This window comes from Pyxicephalus adspersus, chromosome 3, assembly GCF_032062135.1.
Source record: "Pyxicephalus adspersus chromosome 3, UCB_Pads_2.0, whole genome shotgun sequence".
Taxonomy (NCBI): Eukaryota; Metazoa; Chordata; class Amphibia; order Anura; family Pyxicephalidae; genus Pyxicephalus; species Pyxicephalus adspersus.
This window is the reverse complement of record NC_092860.1, coordinates 127,268,736-127,294,433: the sequence shown is the minus strand read 5'-3', so window position 1 is coordinate 127,294,433 and position 25,698 is coordinate 127,268,736. Positions and strand designations below refer to the sequence as shown.

The window sequence follows — 25,698 nt, the reverse complement described above, 5'->3', positions numbered from 1 at the left end:
TTATATATAGTGTCCCCAAATTACATCTCTGTATTTATTCTACCTTTATTATATAAAGTGTCCCCATATTATCTGTCCGTATATATGCCATAACCCTATATACTGTGTCCCCATATTACATCTCTGTATTTATTATATATCCTTATTATACAGTGTCCCCATATCATTTGTCTGTATAAATGCTATATCCCTATATACAGTGTCCCTCTATTACATCTCTGTATTTATTCTACCTTTATTATATAAAGTGTCCCCAAATCAACTCTTTATTTATTATATATCCTTATATATAGTGTCCCCAAATTACATCTCTGTATATATGCCATAACCTTATATACTGTGTCCCCATATTACATCTCTGCATTTATTATATATCCCTATATACAGTGTCCCCATATCATTTGTCTGTATAAATGCTATATCCCTATATACAGTGTCCCCATATTACATCTTTGTATTTTTCACCTTTATTATATACAGTCTCTCCATATCATCTCTCTGTATATTTGCTATATCCTTATATACAGTGTCCACATATTACATCTCTGTATGTATTCCATATCCTTATATACAATGTCTTTATATCATAGCTTTGTATTTATTCCATATCCTTATATGTGGTGTCCCCATATCATCTCTGTATATATTTCACCTTTATTATATGCAGTGTCCCCATGTCATATTTTAGTATTTATTCCTGCTCCTCTATATACAGTGATTGTGATCCATCATTTTTTTGTTCTGGTAGTATGTGCTGTTTGGACTCCTCTGTATGATTGACATGCTATTCTTACTTTCCCTGGCTGCTGAGCTGTCATTTTATACATTTCTTAGTGTGTTGTGGAAATATTGGTGTGTTATCGGCCATGCTAATCCTGAGTACATACATTCCATGTACATCCTGATAACCGGAGATTGTGTACACAGCTGTGTCAGAGCTCAGGAGATTACCTGTGTCTGCGCTGGATGCAGGAAAACATATACACAGCAATGGGAATTTACTAAGTGGCTGTTGGAATATTTGGGGCTGGTTTGTGATTGGTTACTGCATTTTTTTTAGGATGATCATCCTTATTCTATAGGGACAGCAACCAATCAGAATTCCTCTTGGTGAAGTTATTTTTATTATATAAAGCTGACCATGGACTAAAAACTGTGATCATACATAAAAGCCCTTCCTAAAAACTTTTATCCAATCAGGTTGTTGGTGGATCATGGTAGTTTGGGAAGGTGTATGGGCAGCCTGGATTTGTGGTCCTGGCTATACTGGGTGAGTCTGTGGACCAATCAGAAATGATCCTGTGTCTGTGAATGATTTCTCTGTGTTGCCATTGGTGATTCCACTTCTGGTTGCTCTTTGCTCCTCTCCATTAATCATTACCTCGGTGCCGGCCATCTCTTTACTTTTTGGAGTTGTCTGTAGTGTTGTTGTAATGACTAAAAAAGCAGACTTTGTCCTCAGCCTGCCCTTCACCGCGCCATAAGCCGGCCATGGAGCAGATGTGGCCATAGCGCACAATGTCGGCACTGTCAGATCCCTCCGTGGTGACCGCTGTCAAACCGGGGCCAGATTTAGAGCCTGGGGAACGGAAGCTACCAATCGTTTTACATGGAAATTGGGAAATGTGGCACCCTGGCAGGACTGGGATCAATGGGTTCAATTGGGCTGCTGGGGGGTATTACGGGGCCCCACTCCTGGCCCTGGGCTACCAAGGGAGCACTCAGGCTGCTTCAAGGGGGTTCACCCTCCTCCATAATAAGGGGACATATACTGCTTAAAGGTGTCTTCCACCTTCCCTATAAAAAGGGAACGTACACTGCTTAAAGGAGTCTTCCAGCTTCTCTATAATAAGGAAACGTATACTGCTTAAAGGAGTCTTCTCCCTCCTCTATAATAAGGGAACGCACACTGCTTAAAAGAGTCTTCCCCCTTCTCTATAATAAGGAATTGTGCATTGCTTAAAGGAGTCTTCCCCCTTCTCTATAATAAGGGAACATACACTGCTTAAAGTAATCTTCCTCCTTTTCTATAATAAGAGACCGTGCACTGCTTAAAGCAGTCTTCATGCTTCTCTATAATAAGGAAATGTACACTGCCTTAAGGAGTCTTCCCCCTTCTTTATAATAAGGGAACATACACTGCTTAAAGGATTGTTCCCCCTCTTTTGCAGTATATGCCCCCCCCCCTATAATAAAGAAACACACACCCCTTACAGGGGTGGAAGGGGTTCTATTGATTTTCCTTATTGGATTGCTGTATTGCAGTTCTGATCCATCTGGAGCCTTGGACCCCCCTGAAGGTTGTTTTTTTTTGCACCAGCCATGTGCCGGGGTCCTAACTGGGTTGCATCTGATTATTGTGTCACTGACATACATGGCCTTGTAAAGGGTAAATGCCAATGCTGGAGGATGGTGAGACTGATTGCAGGGTGAGCACAATGCTTGTGATTGGGGATTAGGATGAGTCGAATCGTGAGGCTGACATTGCTGAAAATGCTGCATGCCTGGCTGCTTCTGGCTTTAATGTCATACTGAACTTAGGTCACTCACCAATAGATTTGCCTGGCAGCCAGGTAAGTAGCATGTTATGTAGGAATCGGCAGTGTTCCCTATTTGTCTGAGCACAGGGTATAATCTTGTGTGCTGTTCTAATAGAGATCAGACTCTCTAGTGACTGCTATGATCACTGAGGCTCTGCGGCTGTATAGTGTTCTCTGCCCCCCTTTACTTGTGTTTTCTACAAGTTCCAAGTGTTCAGTTTCCAAGTGTTATATGTTACACTGACACCTGTGACACATCAGCGTACAAAATGGACAGGTAAACTGCATCTGCTTTCATTGCCTGTGCCACATTCTACGTCTTTTTACACACACTTATATTGTTATAAAGGAAAAAGATTTATAAACAAGATTCTGCACTTCTGTGCAGGCACCCAATGCTGATCCCTGAGCACCCGAGGGCCCGTTCACTCTAGCACCTTGCATAATGCACTGCAATGCATGCTGATCACTGACACCCCAAATCCACCTTACCAACCCATGGGTGCTCTTTAAGACATGCAGAATGCCCTACATATGTGTGCAGAAGTGTTTTGCAATGTAGAGTGAAGGAAGCATAGAGAAAATATTATAAAAGATCTTCCCAGTTTATTTAAAGGAGGACCAGCAATGAAGAATGCAATGTCTATAGGATTTTATATCTGGGATATGTTTATTTTCTTAGTGGTTCAACTTGACTATTTAAATGAAGAAACATTTTTTAAATTGTGGTTTTGCTTGTTGGCAAAATAGTTTGAGATGTTTATGTTGGTGTTTGAATGTTTTTGCTACATTGTCAATATTATCATCATACTATTATTGTAATTGCAGTAATACTTTTGTATTCATTTCAGTTTAGTATACAGCAGTGATAAGAGCAAAAGAATATTGAAAATATAAGAATTGTTTTCATATCATTGGGTGAGAACTTTACCATATATTAAATATTATTTCTCCATACTTATAACAATTTGTACGTAAACAGAAAACAAAACAAGGTAGAGTAGTTTTTATTAAGGCTATGAATAGTAAATGGTGATCGCTAGTATTAAGTATCCGCCAATTATCCAATATAGGTTAATTGGAGGAATGTAATGAAGAAATAAATGTTAGTGAGTCACATGCTTCCCGCTCTCCACCTTTTCATGTGTTTGTAAACAGGGCAGTTCCTGCTTATAAAGCTGTTATGATTCACACCCATAGAGCAAACACCTCCACCCGCTCCATAATATAGCTGCTCATGAATATCGGTCAGCGAAGGCCGGGCTACTAAACTGGTGTGTGTGCTGCTCAGCCAGAAGACTTGTTTCCTTTTCTTTGTTTCAAGGCTGGAGTTTGCGTCATACATTCCAAGTGGCATATGTGTGCTCTTTCCTGTTACAGATCATGGGTCCTGACCAAACCCCTGACACTGCCCCAGCTACTCCCAAACCCCACCCAGGGAGGTAACACCTCTGCTCACCCATGCTTAACCCTTTGTCCCTGATGATGACATGCGTGACAGTGAGTCTTGTAGATTATTACGTGTGATATGAAACACCGATACCACCCAATAGGACTACTTTACAAAGTTACTTTTAGTACAGGCAAAAGTTTTTTTTTTTTTATAATGGCCAACTTTTCAACTTTTTTGTAGTGGCCCCTCAACTCAACAGAAACAGCGGGCTGGTTACTGTAATGTGCCGGGGCTGGGTAACACTGGTAAGGTGGTAAGAATCCAGTGTGTCCCCGTTAACAATAGGAAATCTTCCAATGTGCTCACCTGTTCTAAAACCCGCTCTCTAAAAATCAATTTCCCTCACTTTGGAGAGATTTCTCCCTTCCTTTTGTGTGTAAAGGTATTGATGGGAAATCTGCCCAGGTGTAATAACCATTCTTTATCCAAAATATATACTAAGCTGCCTGTTGCCAACTCTATATAAACCGGGCCAGAACCTTTTAGGTTTGAATAGCATGGCAAAAAATTTGACATTTGTTTTTTTTTTTTAATTATTTTTTTCACCAATAGAGAAATTTAGGGATCGCTGTAACTTTACCCACACGGCTAAATGCGACGTGTTGCTTCTGGGTACCATTCTGCAGATACATGTAAGATAATGTTTCCCATTCACAGGAATGGGAGCGGTTAAGACTGCAGGTGATTTTTATAATTAAAAAAGAAAAATCTAGTTGACAAGACTATCAAAAAAATTTTTTTTTTGTAAGGAGGGGCCAACAACTTACTCTGTGCCCCTGATGACTACCTACTTTAGTACTGAAAGGGTAATTCCAGGATTGCAGAGACCTGAGTCCTCCTATAACACAGTCGTACATTCACATTTGGGCCAACACAGCCGACTGATAGCTGTTTTGAGATTTGAGCAGACAATAGAAAGCAATGTATTAATTTGAGATAATTCTATCAGTCTGAAGTCTTGATCCATACTATTCCACCTTCAGTTCAGGATTTCTATGTTGGCATAGGCAGTAAAATCTGATCAGGTGAGGGAAATATGTACACCTACTAATTTAAAAGGTTATAAGTTGGTGATGAGTTTCATTAGCAGATAAATGTCAGATTATTTTTATAAAGGTCGTTGAACGCTGGGGAACTACCTTTTGTGCTGAGACAAAACTCCAATCTTGCCCGATTGATTTGAAATCCCCAAATTTAAAGCAAAATTTCAAAGCAATTGGTTTAGGTGAATACACACAGTGTATAGAAGGAGAGTGGTGGATGGAATACCTGCACCATGGTCAGATGTGCTTGTGGACTCGCTATAGCTTATTTCTTGTCATTTCGGAGTTCAGCCGGTGGGCAGGTATATCAGATATGATTATGACTGCTCAAGGTTGCAGGATCAATAGATGCCAGATTGCCGTTCCCAGTAACCATAGGTCTACACAAGGAGGCAGGGCTTGTAGTCACAGGAAAAAGGTGAACTGACCTCAATTTGTAAAGGGAATTTCCAATGGTAATACTTAATTACAAATCAATGATTGCTTTTGGAATCTTGTTTTTATTTTTGAATTTGGGATTTACATAGTGCTGCTTAATTACTTATCTAAGTTTGTAAGTTTATTCTAGTTGTAACAATGCCGTTAGGGGTGTTTTATTTTTATCTGCAGTGGTAGCTGTGTGTGGCCCCTACTGATGTACACGAGAGAGCTGACAGTGACCTATACATTCATTCTGTGCTTAATTTCTGTGTGCCCAGGCTTGCATGTTGAGAATGTGACATTAATAGCCTGGGCTCATAGGAAGTGGGATGTATGATGCTGGTGGCCAACCTTTAAGAGGTGATGTGAGGGAAGAACCATGTGTTGGCCAATTTGTGCAGTAATGACCACCATGCCACAACCTCTCCCAATCAACCAAATGGGGGGGGGGGGGGGGGCTTCTGTGCTCATTGTTTGCATTGTGGTGTGGTTACTGGAAGCAACCTTTGGCTTCAGGGTACACAGTTGGTTTTCTGTACTACCGTACCACAAACAATGCATGCAAATGTGTTGTCCTTTGGTTCAGTTTGCCACTCCTAGGTACATAGTAGCCCAGATTGCATGTGCAGTGGATTTTCCGAGTGATCAGTTCTAGTGATCAGAGCATCAACTTGGGACTTTGACTGCAGTGAGTTCTAGGACCTGGCTGTACAGTATGGCTGGGGTGTTTAAGAATATCTATCGGAATCCCTCAACTGTGAAACAGAATAATTCTGTATTTAGCGCTCTGTCCTCAATTCTATTTAATGTATTGCTTTTCAAAATCAAAGGTCTAACATTCTAGATTAATATTTCCCCATCTGAGGATCTAGTTTCATGGAAGTTTAATCCCAGGAAACTTGGTTTACAGCTGGCTTTCCCTGCCCATAACTGATAAGAAATCTCCTTTTATCCTCCAACGTGCCAAGTCATTTTACCTAAATCAATAACAGGATTATCACCTGCTGCACTGAATAAACTCCTGGCAGATTGGAGTATTTTGTACCGTGGTGCAGAGAAATCCTAGATTTTGGCTGCTTATCATATCATCCGGAATAATAAACAATACATGTGCACTATGTGAAAGTGTTTGCATGTTAACATTTATTTTATATTATCCCAGATAAAATAATATTAATCCTACATGGGACTACATTCACTACATTGCACGAAAACCGTAAATGGATTATGTGTGGTTTTATGGCAAGGAGTACAAAGTGTAAGAATTTGGCTTTGGTATGAATGCTTTGCTCCTGATATTTATCATTGATGATCAGTGCAGGTTCTGATCAATACATCCGATTGTAATTGGTGTACTTAGCTTTCTGAAAACATTAGCATCTTACCTCTGTACATAAGTTCCCTTAGTCCTATTGCCAGCTGAGGGCTTATTTTAGGAGGAATTGTGTGAATACTGCAGTGCTTTGATGGGTAGATGCCAATCTGGAGGAGTGAGCATTCCTGGGCAGGTTGCATTATCTACATTTATTTATTGCAGATATTTTTTTTTATTGCAGATCCCCCTTGTGATGCTGAGCCTTAATGATAACATAAAAATTAAATTGTAATGAATAAAGTTGTAGGTTCACACCAGAGAAGCTCAGTGTTCAAAAAAGCTCTTTCAGTAACCTCATAGGAACTTTTTAAGTGTGCAAAAAGTTCAGTTTAAGGATTTCCCAATGATGTAAACTTTCATGGTATGTATTGGGGTGTATAGAGGTTGCGTTTGTTGCCATCAGATCAAAGGAGACAATCATGATTCTTGCATAGTTTCTCTTCCATTTCCCCCCTCTTGTTACTCTCTGGTTGAATGTAAAGGATGCTTTTGATTTGTTATGAGAAATGTGTTACAAGCATAACCTGGAATAATCATGTATGCACCATAAACAGAACCCCGCTGTATGTTATTAGGCATTGTGCTTTTCGGCAACTTTTTAGTAGGAATGGTATTTTTTTCCCATAAAACAATCCTAAAGTCCTAGTGTGACTTTTGCCCCGGGGTGAAAGTGTTAAAAGCCTTTGTCTCTTCCAAGATGTGACCCTGCAGCATTGTGGGACAGGAAAGAGGAAAAGGTAACTGTATAACCGAGCAGGAAGGGAAAAATCCTGCCTGGATTCCTCAGGAAATGTCTCATACTCCCTGCTGTTAAGGCTCCACATTTGTTTTCCTAACCAGGGTGAGGCTCCTAGAGAGCTGCCCCTTCACCTCCCCTGGACTTGTCTGCCATGGCGTGGCGCAGCCATGAGGAAGTACTCCGGGGAAAGAGGAAGAATAAAGACTTGAGAAAGCTGACTTTTGCAGTATGATGCTCTATTTTCTGTCTCAAGTGTTTAGCACTTGCTGCAGACGTAGCAAATCTGGTTACTGCTAGTATGTTCAGGCTAATGTTAGTTTTAAGCTGTCTGCTTTTGGATATTTATGAATCTCTAGACCCCCATGGATCACTATTATACCCAACATGCAAATCTGCTTCTTTATGCATTAGAAAATGATTCTGCAAACCCTTTCCCATGTTAGGTCAGTAAATAACTTGCTCATACAGAACCATTTGTCAGAACTTCTTTTTTGTAAAAAAGAAGCAGAAACAAAAAAGTTCAATGTGGTCTCAAAAACGTCCTAAATGTTTGATCGATGGAAGTTTTCCATCCTGATAGAGGTTCTTTATTTTGTCAAACGTACTCAGAAATATTAACAGCAATTGCCACCTGTCACTGAAGAGAACAGTAGTGATTGAGGCAAATTTTTCTAACCTGCTCTTTTGATGCCCCTTTACCTCCCCTTAAGTTATCTGCTGGCCAGCGCTAACCTGCCTATTATGACTTTGGAGGAACCCTTTAAATGATTTTAAGGAAGCCCCTGATAAAACCAATTCATCAGGGGTCAGTGAGGAAACCTGCCCACATTGGTGGTCATTTGGAAGAATGCCCCCTCTACAGTGGTAGTCAGGATGCCACCTCCCTTCGTCTTGTTTGCCATGGTGTGGATGAGCTTACCATCCTTGCAGATAGTTTAAAAAACCATTTCATGAATTTGGTGCCATTTATATCCTATGGGACAGTGGCCCCCAACCTTTTGGATGTCATGGACCACTAAATTTACGGACTCCGGACCGCAGATGTGCGAGGAGCTGTGTGTCACCTAAAGGGGAAGGGCATTCCCCCCTAGTTAGGTCGTGATGCCAGAACCCCGCCACTGCCTTGAGCCCGCGATACAGACGGGAGACATGGTCTGCGGCCCGGGCTGGTGTGCCCCGCCCTCAAAGCAGGGTCCTGCTGCTGTCCCCGCCAGGGGGGCACCGACCAGAGCCGCGGACCACCAACATTTTCTTGTGGACCACAGGTTGGGGACTGCTGCTAGGTGGTCAGTCAGCCACAGGTCAAAGAACCCCCAGAAACTTCTGGAGGATCCCTGGCTGCATTATGTTGATTCCCAAAACCACTGTATTCTCATGTCTGTAGGCAGCTTTCCAGTTTTCAAGCCCCATATGAACCTCGAATTTTTAAAGCCCATGGATAAATATTTGTATCTCTGATGGGACAATAGGAAAATGTTATTGGGTGGTTGGGAATTCTGGTGCCCATGCTTCATAAACTTCAGTTTATTGCTGTGACCCCTTCACTATAACAGAACCAAAGAAATGTATACTAGACTGGAGAAATAACATTTACATTGGTAAAATAATCATACCTAAGGCCAGCACAATGGCTGAGATTTATCAGGCTGACAGGAAATCTCCTGAAATCCCTCGTCCATACGCCAGGGCTGCGGGTAAGCTTACTTCACACCATGCTTTGTTTGCACAACATGTGGAATTAAGGCTTTAGGGAATAAATAAATAGCAGAAATGGGGAATAAATGTGAATTGACAGGAAGACATTCCAGTTGAATGAAGGACTGTATACACAAACTTGCAGCGTTAATATTCACGCTCCAGGCTAGCTCCCAATTGTCTGCTTTTTGGAAGGACAGGCCCTCTTTTCTCTTCTCCTATTGGTCCACAATTAAACTATTGTATTTGTTTTACAGTCCGGTTAACTAATCATTTTATGTGCATGACCTGGGGGTACATACTTTTTAATAAATGTTGGAATAAAACATTTACATATCTTGCTTTTCTTATGCTTGTGTGACAACGATTGCACAACCGCCATGTCCAGGCACACGGGGGTCAGGGATATTGCAGCTGCGTAGTGTTATCTACATTCTATGTAATGTTCATATATACACCTCATTATTCTATCCGAGAGGAGATGTTTGTACAATATTGTGATCTAATGTCCCCTTTTTTTTCTTGGATTTATTTCACCATCATTTAGCTCTTTAACACTTTTCCCGAACTGAAGGATTGCACAATACATTTGATGGGCGCGGGTTGTTAAACGTTAACCAGCGACAGAGGCTTCAGGTCATGTTGACTAACATTGGAAGTGAGTAACAAATCTCTCTGCAGCCTGACTGTCTCTGAACATCTGGGGAGATTAACATGGAGATTTTTTTCTTTTTACAAAATGAAGAAGAAAAAAAACCTCATGGAAATGTGTTCCATTAACTGCTGGGATCCCACAGGCTTTTCAACACATGCTTTAAAAGGGAACATTCACCTTGTACACAGCATGCATACACATAGGAATATTGTCCCCCTTGAGTCATTAGCTGATGTAAGCTGGTGTTCTTTTATAGTGCAGCGTTGGCAAACGTGTGAAATAAAGACATCATATGCCCTCCATCACCTCTTCTTAATTCAACTTTAATTATCTAGTGAACAAGTTCTTTTTTCATTTATTACAGTAATGATCAAGGCACCTCTGCCAAAGTGTATAGCATGTCTGTTGATCTTGTTTTTCCTCATAGCTTGAACACAATAGTGTATGCCTATCATACTTCTCATACAGTGTATGCCTAGGCACTGTTACCAATGAATACTCAGCTTTTCTAATTGGGAATTGTATGTTATATCAGTGTTCAACCCAGATTTTTTTAAGCCAGCTGGGTGGCAGCTTCTGTATTGGGACCAAACACTTCAGTAACCAGCCAAAAACAGCCATGTTGTTACTGAAAAGTGTCGGGTGGTGCGCCCAGCTAAAAGGGACTAGGGAGAACACTATTAAAATGTATATATTTATATAATTTGCTGTCTTTGCACAGTTTCAAGTATGTTAAAAAAAAATACAATACAAATTGCAGTACTTCTGACCAATACAAGCAAATGTTAACCCATGGTATCTTTTGAAAGACCCTGCAAATACAGAAAACCCCCATTGACCAGAAATACGCTCTGGCTGACAACAGACCGTTTTTTTGTGGACTGAATGGTGTCAGCCCTGCCCTTTTGGCTAAACTATCTATTTAGACTCACCCACTCTTCTGCTTTCACTATTCCAAAGATGAGAACAAGAAGGGGTAATTCTCCATGAGCCAACACGGGTCAGATCTGAATATCTGATTTGATTAATTTTACAATATTTGGAACACATAGTACCATGCATATAGTATCTCAAAAAGAAGATAGGTGATAATGTTTTTTTTTCATAGTTGCGGTTTGCATACACTTTAAGTTTTTGGGTACGTCTGCAGGAGAAAGCGTCACAACACAAAAGATGGGGTTGTTTATTTAGACCCATCATATTCCATTAAATTATTTGCAAGAAATAGATAAAACCCAGTATGCAATAATCTACCAGTGTTTTGGCTGTTTTTTAAATAATGAAAAATGTTACACATCCACAAGGAAACAGCCATAGCACAACTCATGCATCCAATACAGGGAACAGCCGGGCTTTAGCAATGGCCGATGGTGGAATGAGCTGTGGTGTTAATGTGATGGGACCTTCTTAATATTGTTTTGTCTGCATTGACTTGTATGAACACCTTGAGTATTTGAGACCTGAAAAATCACAATCCGCCAGACAGAATTCCTTTAAATTGATCATTATTTGGAATCGGCCTAGAATTGAATTTGGTCACATAGAAAATGAGATTAGCAAGCAAAATCTGCAGTGACAGCAAAGCTTCAGCGTTGAAATGGCAAGTCAGCATTTCCTTTAGAAAGGCTGTGTATTTTTATGTCAAGGCAGTTTAGTTTTTATGTTGATTAAAAAAAAAGTTAGATAATAGAAAAGATTGATTTGACCCTTTAAAGAACTTGTTAAAATCATTTTATTGGTAACGTGCTGTCAGAATACATGTCCTTGTCTTCATATCACCTCCCTTGGTCAATAGAAGACCTTGGATCCCAGGCTCATAATGGATACATTACATACAAAAATGCAAACAATGGGATTTCTAAAATGTGTTGGGAAAAACTCTCTCCTTCTTGTATATAATCCTTCCTCTTTGGCTCGATGAGGAAGACCTTACTCATGAAAATGTTGCAGTCACCAGAGGGAGGAGGGACATCTTGCTCATCCAGCCCCCTGGGAGCAACCAATACATGCAGATAATATTTTTATGACTGATAGGCAGAATGATGGAAATTAATGGCCGTATTTATAGCCCGATGAATAATAATAATGTGCTTTGTCACTGGGAAACGCAATAGATTTTTCAATATGTCATTTAGCATAGGCTGTCCAAAAGACCTGAAGCAGCGTGTCATAAACAAAGGTTTTTATACTTCTTTTTGCCTTGTTTTTATTCTTTGGTACAACTCGGTGATACCTAAAGTGTATATTCTTTTATAGCAGTGGTCACCAACCTTTTGCACATTGTGGATCTCTAAATGCACAGACTTGGACCGCGCATGCGCAGGGAGACGTGTGTCACTTAAAGGGGAAGACACTTCTGCCCAGAGTGACGTCATGATGCCAGAACCCGCCCACTCTCCAAAAGCTGCGATGTCTCCAGGAGACGTGGTCCGCGGCTCTCGCCGGTGCGCCCCCCCAAGCAGGGTCTTCTCCTGACCCTGCCCCTGAGTGCACAGGAGAGAGCCGCAGCCAACCTGTGAGACGGACTGAGGGTTGGGGACCTCTGCTTTAATTTAATTTATTTGTTTCCATTTAATGCATGTTTTATGTTTACATACCACCTTGATTTAAGTAGTCACAAAGCACTATGTAGGCAGTGCAGTGGGTCACTTGCTAGTACCTTTGCAGCAATATGGTCCCAGGTTCAAATCTCAACCAGCCCACTATCTGAATGGAGTTTTTAGGGTAGCCCCATGTTTGAGTGAGTTTCCTCTGGGCACTCGCATTATTCAGATTGTAAGCTCTTTGGGGCAGGGTCCTAACCTCCTTCATGTGTCATTTTTCTGTTTGTCATCTGCAACCCCTATTCATTGTACAGCGTTGCATAATATGTTGGTGCTATATAAATATATTTGTCAATGCAGCACAACATTCAAAACGTTACGCACCAATGCATTAACGCACCTTCCCTTTTTTTATGCAAACACAAGTCCTAGTTATTGCTCTTTGGAATATTGTTTTTAATATTCATTATTTTCTTTTTTCTATGACCCTTCATTTCTTGCAGGACACATCCTCAGATGTGCAGTTCCCAGCACTATCCCTGCAGACAAGGGAGCCTCTTGTTTCTTAAGTCAGTGTAGTTTGGCTTGGAGGAGGGACTGTCTGCATACTTTCTGCAGTGGGATCTGATATCTACTTTGTTCCCCTAATGAGCCTACCCTGTTTCACTTGTCCAAAACAGTAATGCAGAAGCTTGAGACAGGAAACCAGACAGCAGTCTGCTCTGATAAGGGATGGTATTGTCTCAGGGAGGGAACCAGGACTATTTTCTCTTACCAGCCCTGCCTTTTCCCTGACAGCATTTAGGAGCAAACCTAAAAGACAGACTTTCATTAACCAGTTTGGCAATGGCCCCCATATTTGTGCTCAACGCCCTGACTGTGCACACTAATTATGAGAAATTCAAATTGCTGAAAGCATCATTATTTATATAGCACCATCACATCCCCTGGTGTTATACAAAGTACAAGCTTAAACAAAAGGGTCACTGTTGCATAATACAAATGCAAAAAGGCAGATATGCTACAAATTGTGGTTTTTGCCATGAACAGCAAAAATGTACAGCATGCAGAAAAAGCCCCAAAATGCTTTTATTGCTGCTACAGCCTTCGCTGTGCCAGTAAACCCCTGGTACAATTCTGTATTGCATAGGGAACACAAATATTTGGGCAGTATTTTTTATCTACAGTGCATTAGAAGAGAAACTCTGTAGATAAATAGGGATTTTTTTTCTGAACCACAAAGTAGTACTGAAATGATTGTGACCTCCTAACCTATATGTGAAACAGGTTCTGTGATCACTCACATGATTTCATACAGTCATACCAGCAACACTTATTAACACAGATATGGAACTTGGAGATGTATTAGATACAGCAGCATCTATTGCTGCTTCACTACAAATCAATAGGGTAATTCCATTTTGTGTACAGGACAGAATCCTATAGCAGTCAATCAGAGGTCGATTTGATACAGGTATATATTGGTGATTGTTTCTTGTGGGATTTTATGAGTTGCTGCTTTTTACTTTGCACTGTTGTTCTTCCTTGTTCTGGTACTGGTATATATGCTGCCTGGCCAAAAAAGTTCTGATACTTAATTGCACTGCCTTCAGCTTTGATGGTGGTATGAAATTGCCGTGGTATTGTTTCTATAAGTTTATGCACATTTAATTCCATCCAGAGATGCAATAATTTATCATTGAAATCTTGTATTGATAATGGGAGAGACGAACCTGCATAACGTCTTTTCTTGCTCATCTCAGAGATTCTCCGCTGGTTTCTGTATTGGCCATCCATGTGTAGAGTATTTCACAACCTGAACCTCATTATTCCTAGCATTGTCATGGATTATATCCATGCAGTCAGGGAACTAAAATCCATTCATGTAAAAACCTGGTCATTGAGTATATTCCGGTGGTCCTCTGACCTCATTATTTTTGCCCTCTTATTGTTGGCAGAACAAATGTTTTAGTGTTCTCCCCAGCCCCTTTTAGTTGAGTGCACCACCCGGCACTTTTCAGTAACCACGGCTGTTTTTGGATGGTTACTGGGTCACAATACAGGAGCTGCCACCCACCTAAATTTTCTTCCCATCCAGCTTAAAAAAAATTCTGGATTGAACACTGTATTTGTTTAAGGAGTCAGAGTTCTTGAGGTTACAGTGCATGTTTACTGCAACTCTTATGAATTTGGCAGAACACCTTTAATGGAATCTTTTTATTAAAGCACTGCAAATTGTGTTGGTGGTGCACTATAGACACTGCATCTCAACATAAGCAGTGCTACCAATCCAAAAAGTCACGGGCTTGCCTAGGTGTGGCCAGGTACAAAAATACACGTTTGGGATTCCGGCCCCATGCAACATCTATTCGTCCTACAGTAGTAAAAGCAGGCAGACTGTACATGAGTGGCAACACTGCTTTGAATTTTGAGAATAGTACAACATTGCAATCATTACAAGAAGTGGAACTTCAAACAAGTTTTATTAGGACTTTACAAAGAGTCAAAACTTAATCACTAATATTTTGTTGGTAATATTAGTAATTTTGCATATTGTTCTTTTTAACCAAGGAATGTAGTGTTCGCATCATAAACTACTACGTTAACATAAGTATGACAGCTCTATAAATTTGCTGTGCAATGAAAGTTGTACAAGGTCTCCATTATTAACTCGCCTAACTGCTAAAATTTTAAGTAAGGAAGTGTTTGCAAGGCATTGAACTTGTAGCTGCATAGGATAAGCATCAGGATTTCAAAACACTGCAGAGGCGTATGGTGGGAGGTGTAATGTCTATCGGATTTTTTTCTCCCATCTCTAAAATCACGAAGCAAAACAATTTGTTGATTAGAATGGGTATGTAAAGTTTTATTGAGTTTAAAAAAAAATGGCACAGTAATCTTTGGTGAGAAATATACACTTCTCTGAACATATATACTGTTTTATGTTCAGCTGGAATATTACTAATGACAAATGCGTACTTTTATCAAAAGAAGCTTGTGGATGTAAAAAATCAAAGCCGGACTATGTTATTTTAAGGGAGGATCTTTTAGCCAGCCAACAAGATGAAGTGCAGTATATTGTTTTTGCTCTTAACTAGCCGGAATAACTGCAAATTGACTGGAGCAGGGGTCGGCAAACTTTTTGGATTACTAGGCCATTTCAGGAGGTCAAGAAGGCACACTAGGCCAGAAGAAACAAGGTGTCCATGGAAAGGTTTTTTCCAACCATGACTGCAAGAGAACAGCCTCAGTCTTCCGCTCATCCGCAGTGTAGTATCTGTACGTGTGCGAATGCTTGGCATCAAAATGCCCCTTGAGATTCGACCGCTTGAAAGTGCTGTTGGTGTCATTGCACACTAAATACAGGGCTTTGTCGCTAGACGAAGAATAATTTGTCAGTCCATTCAGGGTTGAAGACACGATGTTCAGGTCATCCTTCCAGAGACTGGTAGCTGGGTGTTGCTTCTGCTCTTTAGGCATAATGCAGTAATTGAGATTACTGTGCGGGAACTCGATGATATCGCTGGAACTCCCGATAACGCGACAATTCAATTAGGCTTTATCTAACAATAAATAACTAGAGGGGCGTTAGGTCGGACTGGAATACTGGCTAGGCCGTATCGGGCCTAAAGGCCGGAGTTTGCCTACCTCTTGACTAGTCGGACAAACTAGCACATAGCCAAGTGACTAGTGTTCTAGTTTGTGTAGTTTCTTTAACAGTGACAAGAATTGGTATCAATCAGAATTTATTTAGCCTTTGATTGAGTGCCATAGTCATTGGTCCTTAATGAGAGGAGCAGACCCTGCCAGGCATTATTTCCTTTAATATTATTATTGATAAACAGGATTTATATACCGCCAACATATTATGTGTTGCTGTACATTAAACAGGGGTAGCAAATGACATATGAATACAGATAGTTACACAGTAGGAGAGGTCCCTGCCCCGAAGAGCTTACAATCTAGGAATTATTGCTTTGTGCTTTATGTACAAAGGAAGAAATGATTTACAACATGCTGAAACCCAACAAGAACTTGACATATTTATACTTGGAAACCATTTTGCTTTAGTAACATATCCACAAAATAGTACTGTTCCTGGGACTTCACTTGTTGAAGCCTTTTTTGTAACAGTTTTTTTCTGGATCTCCTCCTCTTACCTCTTATTTTAGCTGTTGGCACATGCATACCATAAACTATATACAGTCTAATGTGTAGGTTCCTTTAGTGAATTTAACTCTTTTTATATTATGCACAATTGTCAAAACTAAAACAATTACGGGTTCTAAAAGAAACTTATATCTGCCACAATAATAACTATGGGTACATCAGCTTGACACTGCTTACTCAGCCTTTGTGAAAAGGCATTTTGAGGTTATTACCTGCTAAAACCATAAACCTAATTTACAAGTGTTGAAAGCTTCTGATATACAGTGTTACTACTAGAAGGAAGAATGTAACTTTAGCAAGTTGTCAGTCATACTATTCTGTACATTCTGGGCAAACATCAGTATTTGTCATTTCATTTGACTTGGGGGCATAGTTTATCTTCTGAGTACTTCTAATGTTATAATGCAATTCACTTGTATTTCTACCTGAGCCAATGCTTACATTATTCTGACACTAGATCATGAGATGAAGGTTACACGGAATAAAATGAATAAAAGCCCCATTGGCAGACATCCGTGTGGTTGTAAGTAAATATATAAATCTCCAATGTAATTTTGCATGAAAGCAATAGCAATAAATCAAGTGACCTTGCTTCTTGATGTCTTTTACCTTCACTCAAATTACCTTTTGATCCTTTTGAAAGTTTAACATACTTGTATTGAACTTTGCCCTTGTCTGCTTGGCTAGAGTTGGGTTTTCTTGCTTTTCCAGTAATAGTTGTGCATTTTGGGACAATTATTAAAGTGCAATCCTCAGAATCACCCAGATTCGCCCCAAAACCTCCATCTTCGCAACTAGAGCATTCTGCATCATTTATGTTTTCCCTTTAACTTATTCCTGTCTTAGAAAATGGCTTTTTCATCACACTTTTGTGATGTCCTAAACAAGGCTTTTAAATTCCTACAGGGGCACCTGTGGATTTCTTAGCTGCTATTGAGCCAGATATGTTCCCAGAATTACATCTTCCCTTAACAGTGTCTTGGTAGATCTTTGGAAGTCATGGTTGAAGGATTATTTTGCTGGGGAAGCAATCTGTTTGTGAAGTAGGACAGAGGGGAGTGGGGGGATAATCAGGTATGTAGTCCAGTAGGCATGACATTTAAGCACAGATTTATTGACCAATCATCAACTGTTTTTCTGTTCTTGCTCAAGTTTTGAAGTGATAAAACATGGGGAAATATATTGCAAAGATTTACTGACCTATACTTTTTAAAGAAGTCACTTTTAGTTTTCAGTACCTGGATCAGTTTTCCAATTTGTGACCATAGGAATAAATCTTTACATTTCTTGCACCGCAACCCCAACCGCTAAACCACCTTTTGGTTTCCTAAGTTAAATTTTAACTTTTAGAATTACAAAAAAAGGAGCAAAGTTCAATTTTAACACCTTCTAATACTTTAAAATTTCACTCCTGTTTTTCAAATGTGTACAAACCAAAAGCAATTATTTATTATTGTTTCACAAGCAAAAGCACAAGTCTTATTAATTACAGAATTAAAGGCTAAATATCCCTCTGCATAGAACTGTGGCTTATCGCTGGATGTGATTGTCGTTTTTGTTTTTTTTGACAGTCAGAGGCAGGGCTTTTGAGTTGGAGTTGGGACTTTGACTGCAGGTACACAATAATAGGTTCCACACTAGTCAACCTGCACAAGGCTAAGCCAGTGGGCCTGATTTATTAAAGTTCTCGAGGCTGGAGAGGATACACTTTCATCGGTGAAGCTGGGTGATTCAGCAAACCTGGAAAGGATCTGGTCCAGGATTGAAAACATTTGCTAACAAATAACTTAAAGAAGTCCAGTCCAGGTTTTCTGGATCACATGGGTTCACTGAGGAAAGTGTATCCTCTCCAGCCTCAACTGGGTACCTTGCCTCCACATAGCTCTCAGGCCTTGCAGTTTTTTACTTGGACCCCCAGCACTGCACTGTGGGGGTAGGTTCTCTATATTATTATGGTATCTATTTTATGTTTACCAATTAGAATAAACTTAAGCATTTTAAAGCTGGTTTCAGAAAGCTTAATAAATGGATAGCCTGTGATGTAATTAAATGTGAACAGTTTATCATCGCTCACCCACACAGCTGAATGAGTCAGAGGAGGGACCCCCCGCCTCACAAACAGCAATGATTGCAACCATCTGCATTGTCTGCTAGAGCAGTCAGTAAGCACAGAACTATTGCAGGACATAAAATCACCTTGCACTAAATGCATGAAAAGATGAGTCAAAAAAAAGAGGTAAAAAAGATCATTTTATAGACTTAAAAAAGACCAAAATACTTTATAGCCCCCTATTTAAATCCTCATTGACATCACTTATTAGGCTAAATGCTAGTGCGGTACTTGTGGTTTCTTGTAACTTTTACCAGGGTCCACTATTAGAGATTAGAGCTGCAAAACCATTATCTGCCTGATATTCAGATCCTTTCTAGACACTGCCATTGTCATCTAGCCTTCCGATTCTTGTGCATGCATTGGTCCTTGTATATACGTATGTATGTATGTATGTATGTATGTAAAACTGTTGGTCCTTATTGGGTTTTATTTGGATAACTGAAATATAAGTACCCAGACACCCTGCAAAAGTAATCTTCATTCATAATTCTTCTGTGACTATCACTAGCAAATAATAAAATCACTCGGTACATATAAGGAACAATGAAGTTTAGTAGTAGTGATTAAATGAAAGCACAATGTTCAAATTGCTGTTTGTTGCTACTCCATGCAGCTAGGTAATTCATTTGTTGGGTAAACTTATTTTTGCAGCAGCAGCCTAGTTATACCTTAACCTATTAAGAGATAACTAATAGCCACATATCTGACTTACATTCTTCACTAAACATGTCACCCGTGACCGGCTATGATGTGTCGGGCAGAGGGTCGCCAGTCATATGGTCTTACATGAGTCTGTTTATGTCATAAATTAATGCAGTAGCAAAACTTTAGTAAAGGTTTTTGTATAGAGAAAATATTTACTCTTTGCAATTCCTAAAGTTTACCTTTAGTTATAACTTGGTTATATACTTACTTAACCAAGTGCATACAATTCAAATTCTTACATTAACAAGGCCCCAACAAGTACATACAATGGAGGCAGAAATGTTTTTGTCAATGTAAATGTTCTTTAAAATGAATTGAACATAACTGGTAAATGCACAGTGTAGGTCAAGGAGTATGATATCTCTACCACAAGCCACATGAATATGTTTAATTCTACAATGTCTGAGTTGCCTGAATATTTTTTAAAAAAAGGTGTCTCGCCTAAAACAATTATATAGTAATAAGAAATTCTATTCTCCATATGCATGAATATATATTGTTAGTTAAATACAGTATATGATTGTGTTATTTTCAAGTTTGGTTTCCTCCATCACCACTTGTATGGGAATTTGCTGGTCACCTAATCTGTTCATGGGATCAGTGGAGAAAGCTACTACTGACCCAATCTTACTTATTGTATAAACCCAACACAGGTCCCCCCCCCCCACTTGTATAAACTAACACTAATACCCCAACTGGCATAGACCCAGCACCAATACTTCCACACTAGTATAAACCCAAGGGTGATACCCCCTTCCCTGCTAAGACCACTTATAAGCTTATGAGGAACACTTAAGACTCAAAATAATTCAATTAGTTATACATATATGTTTTATATAAGGGAAATTATGTGGATAGATGTGACATTGTCATTGTCACAAGAGTGGGCTATAAGGACACCAACGATATCCAACCTGGACAGCTGATTTTTTTAATGCAGTTTTTTATTTGAGCCATTAAATTCCTGCATAGAATAATGTTATTTACTTTTCATCCATATTTCTCTGTATTGTAGATTGGGTAAAGGGGGGGCCTACTGCTCGTCCTCCCCTCTTCTTAGAATTGAGCATTGTGCGTACATCGCTTCTTCATTTTACACTCGGTGAAAACTACCAGAAAAGGTCATTTCCAGCTACAATAATCTAACGTCTGTACATAGCCATAATATGCTCTATGGCTCTGGCTGACACCAATGAAGGCTGATTTCCTGATAAGGTTACAGAATCCGTACAAACATTTGTACTTCCCTGCTCATAATTATTAAACATTATCTACTCTAGCTGTTCTTCATGGTGTTGCTGTTAATGAGTCAGCCATGACTCTCCCTGGTTGTGTCCATTGTACACTGGGCTGGAATTTCTGCAGCTGATAAAGTGAAACTCTAGACAAAAGAGTTAGGAAAAAGTTCGAAACTATCAAGTTGTTATCTTTAGGAGAGATTTTCCCTGCAGGGCACAGTAATCATCAGGACAAGGAAGTAAGGGAAAATCTTTTTAGCTGGGACACCCAGAAAGACATCAGCAAAAACACAGATCTGATTCTAATCCTTAACTATGCAGGGCTTTGCTTCCTCACGTTGGAGCCCCCAGTGAAGAGAACTGTGAGTAGCACAGTAGAGACGACACCAAATCCCTTAAGGCTGGTGGCAGTTGCTTACATTGTAGGTATTCAGTTTGATGCTGTAGACAGAGGATAGCCCTATTACTGACTTCCTCACTCATAACCTCATCACACGCACGGCTCCAAGACTTTTCTGGAGCTGCCCCAACTCTCTGGAATGGTCTTCCTCGTCCTATTCGGCTTGCTCCTACTTTCTGCTCATTTAAACCGGCACTCATAACCCATTTTGTTAAACTTGCCTACCCATCTTCTTCTGTCTCTTAAACCCTCACTACGTACCACCATTCCATATCCCCCTCCTATTGTGTGATACTTCCCCCACCTCCTAGATTGTAAGCCCTTCAGGGCAGGGTCCTCTCCTCCTGTGTCACTGTCTGTATCTGTCTATCATTTACAACCCCTAGTTAATGTACAGCGCTGTGTGATATGTTGGCGCTATATGAATCCTGTTTATTCAATATTAATAATTGTTAGACACTGTACAATACAGACCACATTAACCTGAATAAGCAAACCTATATTTATACTGGCCTGGACCTGTGATTGCATCTCTTAAAGCACTGTTATTATGCAGTATTTTCCACTAAAAAGTGAAAAAAGATGTCACAGGTTATATTGGCATAATTAGCTTCTGTCTATGGCTATATTACAATAGATTGTGTTTTACAAGCACCGTTACCTTTTAAATCACTGCAAAAATTACAAGTAGCAGATTTCTGATGTTGACAGCCATAAAGAGTGAGTTATATTACTATATAGCTCAGGTTCATGACTAAATTGTAAAGTGTAATTCTAGACTTTTCACCTTTCTGGCAAATGTCATATTGTTATGCTGGGAAATATATCACCTGTCTTCTTCATTTATACTCCTGTATGCTCTTCCATCTGGTCTGGATCCATTAATTCCAGCAACAAATAGTGGGATCTCTCCAGCCTTGTAGAAATGTAGACACATGAAATGCTGTATGAACATTTCTTAGATAACTATAGTAAGAATTCCATAACAAACACGAAGGTTTTGACGTTTGCAATAGTGATATTATGGGATATAAGTCATAGATTTTCATTTTTTTTTAACTTGACAAATTTCATACCAGAATAACATATTTAGTTCAACATAACTAATTAGACCTAAAACTAAATAGCACAGACTTTCTTTTACTGTAAACACTGTATTTGGGTTTTTTCATATCCAAAATAAGTATGTTGGTACTTTTTTATAGTATTGAACTTTATGTAGTTGTCGTTTTTTTTGTGTAACATGTACACATTAAATCTGATATATTTTTTGGATGCTTTCCTTTAAAGACCTTTCATGAGACCGGAGTAGTCTTCCATACTGGTGACTTTTCCTGCATAGTTCCAGTCAACCTTAAACCCTCCAGCGCCCGTGGTGCCTGCAGTGCTTTTGTAATGATTTACAGGCCTCCCTTTACTCAGAGGTGGTTAAAGCCCAATATGTCTACAACACATCAGAGGAAGTGCTGGAGAAAAGGTCAGAACCAGGACTATGTACCCCCTCCTTCTCCTTCCTTCTTCTTCTATTCTCATTGTTGATCTCCAAGGTCTGTGCTCCACAGCAGACAATCCCACACGGCAACATCTGGCAATCCCCCGCACAGACCTTCTTTTCCTTGTAAGCCAGGGGAAGAGAGTGAATTACAGAAAATGAACGATTTTTCGGATATCCTATGCAGAGATGTCTGATTACGAACACAGATGTGTTATGAGATTTTATGAACATGTCTGTAGAGGTTCATGTTCAAGATTCAGCAAAGGTCTTTCCATGAACAGGAAACTGCAGAACAGAAATGTACAGAATGTTTGTTCCATCCACCGTGAACTTTATATAGGATATTTCCCCTGTTATGTTTGATGATTACATTCTGGGGAAGGTAGATCTAAAACAAAGGTTTTAGTACAAATAATGACTGTTTAAAGGGTCACCAGATACGTTTTACAAAAGCTGGAGTATGGATGACTTGTGCATGTAACACTAGCCAATACAACAATTTACAGCTTTGATTAAAAAATAATGGCAAAATATAATTCTTTTGGGTAATATAGATGATAAATCTGTTCAGATAAAGCGGAGCTAAACTTAAAAAAAATCCAACTTAACTTTACTTCCTCAATCCCCTCTGGAGCTTTCCACAACTGGGTCCCTCATGGTCCGGTAATCCTCATTTCATCCCAGGCGCGGCCATCATCTTCACCCGATCTTACACTGTGCAGGCGTGAAATCGGGTGATGAAGCCCCCTGAAAAGATACGTGGCATGGGCATTTTTTTTCCAAAGTCTCCTGGGAAACCTGACGTAGGTATCCCCCAGGAGGCTCTGCGCACCCATTCTGTCTTTGCAGCAGCGGCGAACAATGGCACCCAATGTACAAGATGAGTTATGTACAATAAAGCAGCAGTTTCTTAGGCATTGAGCAGTTTTTGACTCTCATGTCAATTTATTACATACAGATGATCTAATTTTTGCTATCTATAAGGGTGGCAGCCTTCCCACTGGCCAGCAATCTAAGAGGCATTCTTCCTACTGACCACCACTCTTAGATAATGTGAGCTGTGGATAAAGTGATTTTAGTAAGGATTCCCCAATACCTGAAAGATCTTTCAAAGAGTTCCCCAATGTTAGAAAGGTTGACAAACACTGCATTAGAGGGATAAATGGGAACATAGCACCCGCTGTACAATACTAGAGATGAGTACATCCGAAGAGGCATAATCGTGGGTATGGCACCCAACGCAAAAGACTTTTTAAAAAAGTAACACAGACAAAAAAAACCTTGAAAACCTAGTGTGAATAGATGAAAATGCAGAATGTACAAAAGCAACATAGGTTGTAGTATTGAGTACTGTACAAGATCTCTATCTGCTCTTACCTAACACAGGTCAAAGCAGGTACAGATAAGACCTTTTTCATGCTTGAAGAAGAAAATTATCGGCATGTGACACACCCATGTTCCATAATCCTATTTGTCCAACATATACCCCAGAGAACTAAGGTGTGCGTATATTTCCCGAAACGTAGGGCAAAGTTCTGCACTCGGCATCAAAGCAGACATATACTAAAACACACAATGATGTAATCTGACCTTTTACCATCACACTTATCAACGGTAGCAAGAACAGTTAGTCATAGAAAGCATAGCCCTGCCTGTCTCCACTGTGTAAAGCAGACAGTGTGAAAAGATTTACTGTGCAAGATAATGAAAGGCGCACTAGCACTGCAATGACATGGACTACTTGATCCCTGGAATGCAGCAGCTATGAAAGATTCTATGCAAATTGTGCAAAGGTCACACTTACTAATAAAATCATGATCATCGCCCTGTCAGCCTTCCTTGTTTATTTTATCTCCTGTCTCAGTTGCGCCTGTTTTCATATAAATGTTTATAATGTCTTAAGTCCCAAACAGTGAGCTGTCTAACTAGGTCTCTAAAACGCGTAGCTAGCTTTTCCAGACAAGATCAGTGTTTTCTGTAGTATGTATGAACTTGTATTTATCATATACCTATCTGGGCCCACTATTTCCCATTGTGATTACTATTCATGCATTGCTTGATTATCAGTTGTAACAGGATCGCAGGCTTATTAGTTGGTAGGATAGCAGGAAGCCATCACCTCCCTTTAACATTTCTGATTCTGAAACCTCCTTACATATCTGCACGTCTATGTCCTTTTTATATAAGACAAGCTTTTTAGGCCTTGTATGGCTAATGATTGGGATGTTTGGGATAAAATGTTGATGTTTCTTCCAGTTCCACATTTGTGCAGTTCTTATTACTCTCCTCCACATAACTGTTCTGCCCATTATTATTATTACACAGTATTTATATAGTGCCATCATATTACGCAGCGCTGTACAAAGTTGATGGTCGTTTCACTAGCTGTCCCTCAAAGAAGCTCACAATCGCGTTCAAGGCAAATAATTTTCTGGATAGAATAAGAATGTAGAACCACTATGATGTTTTATTTTCTGTCTGTGCATTCGTTTCCCAGTGAGCCCCCATTTCCGTTATTTTGTGTTCTGTCACTGCGATTTATTTCTATAGCAATGACTTTTTCTGCAGCATATTTGAGTCCATAGTCCTAATACTAACTGTTTCTTACTTGAACTTTCATGAATATCTCTTCTAATCTAATTCTAATAACAGTTTGGGGTGATGGGAGCCAGATAACCTACCAGTATGTTTTCAGTGTATGGATGGAAGCCAACACAAAGAAAAGGAGCACACACAAGCTCCATGCAGATCATGTCCAGGCTGAACTTTGGACCTGGAACCCTAGAGAGACTTCAAGTCGAAAGAGTTGGCCACCATGATCCAATCCAATACAAAACTTGACAAAAATCTATAACTTAATAATTCTATTTAAAATAAACTGGTTTTAGCTGTTTGGGCTAGAAGGTCACCATTGTAGGCTTCTCTAAATTGCATGTAATGTGATCTAATACCTAGGCAATGAAAACCCATTCAAAGCAAATTATCAACAATATGATCTTGCATGAGTTATTTACATAGCTCAGAGCATAGAACACAGCAACCTGTGGATTTTGCTGCCAATCTCAATTGGACAATCTGCCCTAGGGGTATAATACACAGAGGTGTCTTTTGTCT

At 39.7% G+C, this 25,698-nt stretch overlaps 1 protein-coding gene across 2 annotated transcripts in view; it reads left to right on the top strand.

Annotated features, from left to right (window-relative positions):
• KLF3 (KLF transcription factor 3) overlaps positions 1–25,698 on the top strand; it is a 41,418-nt gene that overhangs the window by 1,149 nt on the left and 14,571 nt on the right. The window contains exon 1 of one of the 2 annotated variants that reach the window (XM_072406334.1): positions 22,413–22,566. The exons of the other annotated variant lie outside the window; for it this stretch is intronic. The gene's annotated coding sequence lies outside the window, so the exon portion shown is untranslated. Of the gene's footprint in view, positions 1–22,412; positions 22,567–25,698 lie in introns of those variants that run through there. 2 annotated transcript variants of the gene reach the window in all.